This window comes from Siphateles boraxobius, unplaced genomic scaffold (genome assembly GCF_051911475.1).
Source record: "Siphateles boraxobius isolate OS27281-9 unplaced genomic scaffold, OSU_SipBor_1 439, whole genome shotgun sequence".
In the NCBI taxonomy this organism is placed as follows: domain Eukaryota; kingdom Metazoa; phylum Chordata; class Actinopteri; order Cypriniformes; family Leuciscidae; genus Siphateles; species Siphateles boraxobius.
The window spans coordinates 2455-9278 of NW_027509074.1; the positions used below are offsets into that span (position 1 = coordinate 2455).

The 6824-nt window shown below is 35.9% G+C and overlaps 1 long non-coding RNA gene across 1 annotated transcript; it reads left to right on the forward strand.

The window, feature by feature from the left end:
- The first annotated feature begins 2707 nt into the window (after positions 1 to 2707).
- LOC143708952 (uncharacterized) lies at positions 2708 to 3202 on the forward strand. Its single transcript, XR_013193766.1, has 3 exons — positions 2708 to 2831; positions 2917 to 2967; positions 3051 to 3202. It is a non-coding gene; the product is annotated as an uncharacterized LOC143708952 (long non-coding RNA).
- Positions 3203 to 6824: the final 3622 nt, after the last annotated feature.

Sequence of the window (6824 nt, forward strand, 5' to 3'; positions counted from 1 at the left end):
GTTATTATTTTGAGAAACCATTTTGACTAACAGATAATTGTTAAGATAGCAATGAAAAGATGGATAAAACTCTCTGATGTGTTGTTCTATGGAGGTAGTTTTGTTTCTTTATTATTCAATCAAAATATATATTTTCAATTAAAAAAACCTTCACTTCAATAAAATAAAAACTTTTCAATCAAAGAAAAAAAGTATTTGAATCCAAAAATATATTTGAAACTCAAAAAAATACATTTGAACACTGCTTTTCTTTGATTGAAAATGTTTTCTTTGATAGAAGTCCGTTTTGTTTTGTTTAAAGCAACCTTTTTAATTGAAGTAACATTGTTTTTTGATTGGACCATATAATAGGTAGGACATTAAATGTCTACCTATTTTGTGTCTTTATCATTCAATCAAAAAAGAAGTTGCTTCAAACAAACAAACAACAGAATCAATAAAAAAGTCACTTCACTGAAAAGATAAACATTTTCAAATATAGAAATTCGTTTTTGAATGCAAATAAAATATTTGAGACTCCAAAAAATTGCATTTGAACACTTTTTTTTATTATTGAAAATGTTCTCTTTGATTGAAGTGCTCTTTTTTGTGTTTGGGCCATACATGGGTAGGACATTTGTGTCTTAATCATTCAATTCCAAGAAAGTTGTTTCAATCAAAAAAAATATTTTCAATCAAAGAAAAAACTGTTCAAATGCCAAAAGAAAATTACCCCGTGAATAAAAAAAGTATTGAAGAGAATGTGTTTTTTCGTTGTTGTTTTTTTTTTTATTTGAAGTGAAAAAAATTTAGAAGTTCAAATTGTTTTGATTGAATCGATTTGGATAGATAGATAAAATGGAGGCTCCCCAGAAGAGATGCCGTACATCTGTGGTGTGGGAGCATTTCCATTTAGAAACCCCAAATAAAGTGAGATGTGTGTATTGTGATCGGCAGCTCGCCTACTGCAACAATACATCATCCATGATGCGCCATTTGAGGAGCATTCATCCTGCCATTTTGCAGGGTGCAGAGGATGGCATTCCCCCTGTACCAAGGCCTGCTACTGACACTGCTGGGCCATCTAAGCAAGGCATGCATAGATGTATCCATCACCATCAACATCATCACCATCACCGAAGCCTCGAAACAATATGGACCATTTGGTTCAACTGTTTCATTGCTTCACGAAGCCTCGATCTGACCATCACTAGCAAATATTGCGCGTGCATGTTGCTATCTCGCAACAGCTGCGCTCTCACTACAGGGGAACTACGGCAACCGTTGAAGCTCAAACAAGTCGCCGGACATAAAAATAGTAGACAAGTCTACTCTTTTTGAGCTAGTGTGTGCAGTGTGCACTCATTAGACAAACTGATATCAGTTTATGGATACGTATTTATGGATGGATAGATAGATTGATAGATAGAATTAATGCACACACATAGATAAAGAAATAAATAACAGATTGTTTAACTTGATGTATGATTGTGTATTTATTGTCATTTTCAGCAATAGACAGCTAAATACAAAATATGGAACAGATTATTCAATTCCTGAAAATAATCATGACCACAACTGCGTACATCACTTGGTTTTAGGGTGCTAGGTGCAAGATTGACTATAAACCAAAATAATAAATAATTGGAACACTCATTTGATCATCAGTTCACTACCCCCTGTACTTGGCCGCTGCAAGGCTCACAGAGATAGATCTGTAGCTTCAGGAAAATGAACTTCACGGCTGCTCGCTCCACTTGCTGGAAAAAAGCTTGCTGGCGAGTGGCGAACATGACTTCTTTGTCAGAAAGATGTCGTTGGTGTAGACACTTGTCAATCAAACATGTCTGACCAATAGAGAAGCACCCGCCCAATGCGGAACGTTTGTGTCAAAATGATTCAATCAAAAAAACTTCAAAACTTTTTGCACTTCAAAAAAAAAAATGATTCAAACGAAAAAAATCTGAACTTCAACACTTATTTCACTTAAAAAAAAAAGATTCAATCAAAACAATTTGAACTTCTAAAATTTTTTCACTTCAAATAAAAAATAAAAAAACAACGAAAAAACACATTCTCTTCAATACTTTTTTTATTCATGGGGTCATTTTTTTTTTGCATTTGAACAGTTTTTTCTTTGATTGAAAATATTTTTTTTGATTGAAACAACTTTTTTGGAATTGAATGATTAAGACACAAATGTCCTACCCATGTATGGCCCAAACACAAAAAAGAGCACTTCAATCAAAGAGAACATTTTCAATAAAATAAAAAAAAAGTGTTCAAATGCAATTTTTTGGAGTCTCAAATATTTTATTTGCATTCAAAAACGAATTTCTATATTTGAAAATGTTTATCTTTTCATTGAAGTGACTTTTTTATTGATTCTGTTGTTTGTTTGTTTGAAGCAACTTCTTTTTTGATTGATTGATAAAGACACAAATGTCCTACCTATTATATGGTCCAATCAAAAAACAATGTTACTTCAATTAAAAAGGTTGCTTTAAACGAAACAAAACGGACTTCTATCAAAGAAAACATTTTCAATCAAAGAAAAGCAGTGTTCAAATGTATTTTTTTGAGTCTCAAATATATTTTTGGATTCAAATACTTTTTTTCTTTGATTGAAATGTTTTTCTTTTATTGAAGTGAAGGTTTTTTTATTGAAAATATATTTTTTGATTGAATAATAAAGAAACAAAACTACCTCCATATTGTTCCAGTATTTGAAGAAGATAAAGACAGACCTCTAGATGAAAAAGCGGGAGAGATAAAAAACAAAAAGCAAGATTCACACAACTCTGGAGGCTTTAAACTTGTGCGACGGGGCAGTATTCATGAGCCACCCAATAGTAAGTATTCATCCGTTTAAGCATCATCCTAAACACTACAGCACATTGTGGTATTTTTTTCTTTTTTTTTTTCTTTCACCTTTAGTGCCTGAAGATCAAAGTGGAAAGCAAGATTCAAAAGCCAGAGGAAAATCAAGTAAGTCTGGATGATTCTTAAAACTGTTTCTTGACTGAATATCAGTATGATATGGCACCTAATGATCTGTGTGCTGTTTCTAGTGTGTGAAAGTTAACACGGATTCCCACATGCTCTCTGAAGATCGTGATTACAAAGAGGTCAACTTAAGAGCTTTTACACTCTTCCAGTGAAGTGGAATTCATTTCATCAGACTGGTGTTATGCCTTCAGGAAAAGACCACACACACACACACACACACGTAGTGTTTCCATATTTTATGGGGACTTTCCATAGACATAATGATTTTTATACTGTGCAAACTGTATATTCTATTCCCTTACACTAACCCTACCCCTAAACCTACCCATTTTTTGTAAATACCCATGATTTATAAGCTGTTTTCCTCATGGGGACCAAAAAATGTCCCCACACGAACAAGGATTTCAGATATTGCCATCCATATGGGGACATTTTGTCCCCATAATGTAGGGTTTACCAGGCCACACACACACACACACACACACACACACACACACACACACACACACACACACACACACACACACACACACACACAGCAGATCCTCTTTAAGACAGTATTAGTGATGAAAACAGAAATTGTAAATTATAGCAGAAACCAAAATGTCATACCATAATGTCTGAAAAATTATCATTGAAACAAAGTTACCTTTTTTATCAATAAGTTTAACAATATATGCCACATTGTCTGTTTTTACTTCCCATTTTTACATAGTTCCCATATGTAAAAAGCAGGGGGCGATTCCTCCGAGGAGGCGAGAGAGGCAGTGTCTCCTCAAAAAATGAGATGAGAAAATAACCGATATAACAAAAATAAAACAATATATATTAATATATAATATATATTAACGCTTTATGTAACACAGTGTTAATTTCGTTGACGAATAATTTTCATTATTTAATAATATTCAATTGTCATGTTATTTTCATCAACACATTTTTTCACAGACGAAAACGAGACGATAACTAAATAAAAACTAGTTTTGAATGACTAAAACTATGATGACAATCTATTGACATTTTTGTCAATGAATAAAAACTAGACTATGTTAGATAGTGACAATTTGGGAAGCGATCCAGAACTGATGTCCTGCGCAGGGGTGCCGCTAAGGGGGGAAAAGTTAGGACGATTCTAAGGGCCCACACACTTTTGGGGCCCCCAGAGATCGATTTTATTAATGGAATGGGTGGGGTAGGGGGCCCAACCTCATATTCTTTCATAGGGCCCAACATTTCTAGCCGCGCCCCTGGTCCTGCGTTTGTGGTAGATGCGCACATTTGTACTGTAACTTGCTGATCTACCCATCTAAGATCTACAGGCCCTGTCCACACGGACACACGTTTAGCTGTAGGCTATTCATAGATGCCACCTACGTCACTACCAAATAGAACGCCGCCATATTGACGACCGATATCGCCCGGTATATGGCCGCCCAAACTGCCCATTTGAATGCGAGAGAAAGACAGAGATACCTGGAGAAAATTTTAATGTTAGTCTCCGATCCTTATTTGTTACCCCAAGTTTTCTTTTGTCCATTATTATCTGCCCCATACTTGCCCCAATTTGGCTTCAATGATATATATATATGTATATATATATCTTGTGCATAACCCCTACCCATACAGTGGGGATCGCTTGAAGGCTTTCAAGAGTACCGATGCATATCAATATGCTGTAAAGATGTAAAAGTGCGGCACCTGGCCACCAAGGATTTATATTTAGTCATGGGGAATGTAGGTATTATAAAAAAAATTCAAATGTATGATTTTGGTGGTAGTTTGCTCTGACTAGGTAGCAAGTTGTTAGCTAGCTAAGTGGCTAACAGCTGGTAGCTTGCCGATAGTCAATAAATCAATTAATCGCACAATAAAAAAACAAGCTCGATAATTTCTCCGGCCGCGTTAATTTCCATTTGTTTGTTTGTTTTCCTCCTCTCTCTCTCTCTCTACCAAAGAGACTGGATGAGAACTCTGTTTAAGACATAACCGACATATTTTACGTGAATACTCTCCAAAACGGACATTTAAACATAATGTTGTGTGTATTTGTCCATTCAGACACGAAACAGAGCTCAATGCATTACTCGCGCGCTGTATAGGGCTCTATGCCTGCATGCTTCGGGTCGGGTGTCTGCACACAGAAAGATGACACATGATACAATATGAGACATTCATACAATATGAGACATTTATTCTATCCTTTTCTTTTGGTATAGAATAAAATACCAGTTCGGGGTTCCTCTTTCGGCTGTTGTTGCAGCTAACTGCACAACATATTGCAGGCATTACTGAGACCGTCGGTCGTAAAGATGGCGGCGCAAAGCTACAGTGACGTCACGTGACCCGAGCGAATAGGGAATGTGGAGATGACGTCACGCCGTGTTGCATTATGGGTCCGCCGCCATATTTACAGGATTGCGCCGTATACCGCTGTATTTGAATGCGTATGGAGGCTGTGTTTGGTTTTTCTGTCGAGATTTTAATAAATGTCCATTTGTTCCTTGCTACTCGATCAAGAACTGCCATAGCAGGTCACACGATCGTTCAGGGAGGACCTGAACAACGGAATACGTTTTTTCAGCTTTCTTTATTGAAAAAAACAACCAGGGAAGCAGGTCGAGGAGCTGACGAGAAACGCCAGATCGCGTGAGTTGCCGCAATCAGGAGGAAAAACTTTGGCCTATTTTGTGAAACGATGATGTCATCACTCCAGGTGTAGACTAGTCAGACACGTCACGCAACAGCAACAACAACTGCCGACTACATGCTTGTGTTCGTGCTTCAGAATACTGAGCCTATTTTATTTCTTTATTTATTATTTAGGCCTAGTTTAATGTATTCTTATTTTATTTCTTTATTTCACTTCTTTATTTAGCCTATTTATATTTTTTTCTTATGATATGATGCTTGATTGTATTTTGTCTGATTAAGACATTTCGTATTTTGTAGGGATGGGCATTTCAAGAAAAAATAATATTCGACGATCGCTGGGAATTATTTGATTATTATTCAAAAAACGCACCCTTTTATGTAATCCGTATGTAGTGTGCATTTCTCTCTATAGGCACCTTCACAATACTGCGAAGGTGGCGAGTCAGCATCATCAACATCTTTGCAGCCAAGACTGACACAGAAAACACTAGTTTATTAATAAATAATTAAAATGTCCCCTTGCTATATTTAACACATTCATAATGATTAGACTACATTTGCCAGCTCTTTGTGGCAAGGTTTATGCGTCTGCTAACTAATCGAATTTCATGATTCATCCCTATTCTGTACCAGGCCATTTATGGTTTTTCATATTGTTCAATAATGTTCTTGGTAAAAAAGAAGAAAAGAAAAGAAAATAAGCTACTGTGCCCAATATTATTGTATATAGTATTGTATACAGCGGTTTTTAATGTATGTGTCAGAATTACAGCACCTCATACTGGTCTGGAATGTATAGGCCTACTATATCGGTTTGAGTCGTGGTTTCGTGTGTACGCAGATATTTCTTGAGACGCCGGCGTGTTTACGGATTGGGATAGGGAAAGCTCTGGCTTCGTGTGGATGTGGCCTAGTCGACTAAAATCTTATATTATTGTATTTCGTCGACTACTAGACTAAAACTAAAAAAATTCAGATTACTAAAATATGACTAAAACTAAATGGCATTTTAGTCAAAAGACTAAGACTATAACTAATTCAAAATTTGCTGTCAAAATTAACACTGATGTCACATCAAAATCAAATATGATGACTGTAGGGTTTTTTAGTGAGCAATCAGCTTGGGGAAATTAAAAGTTCATCTTCGTGTCTGTGACCAGATACAATCTTGATGACTGATGAAA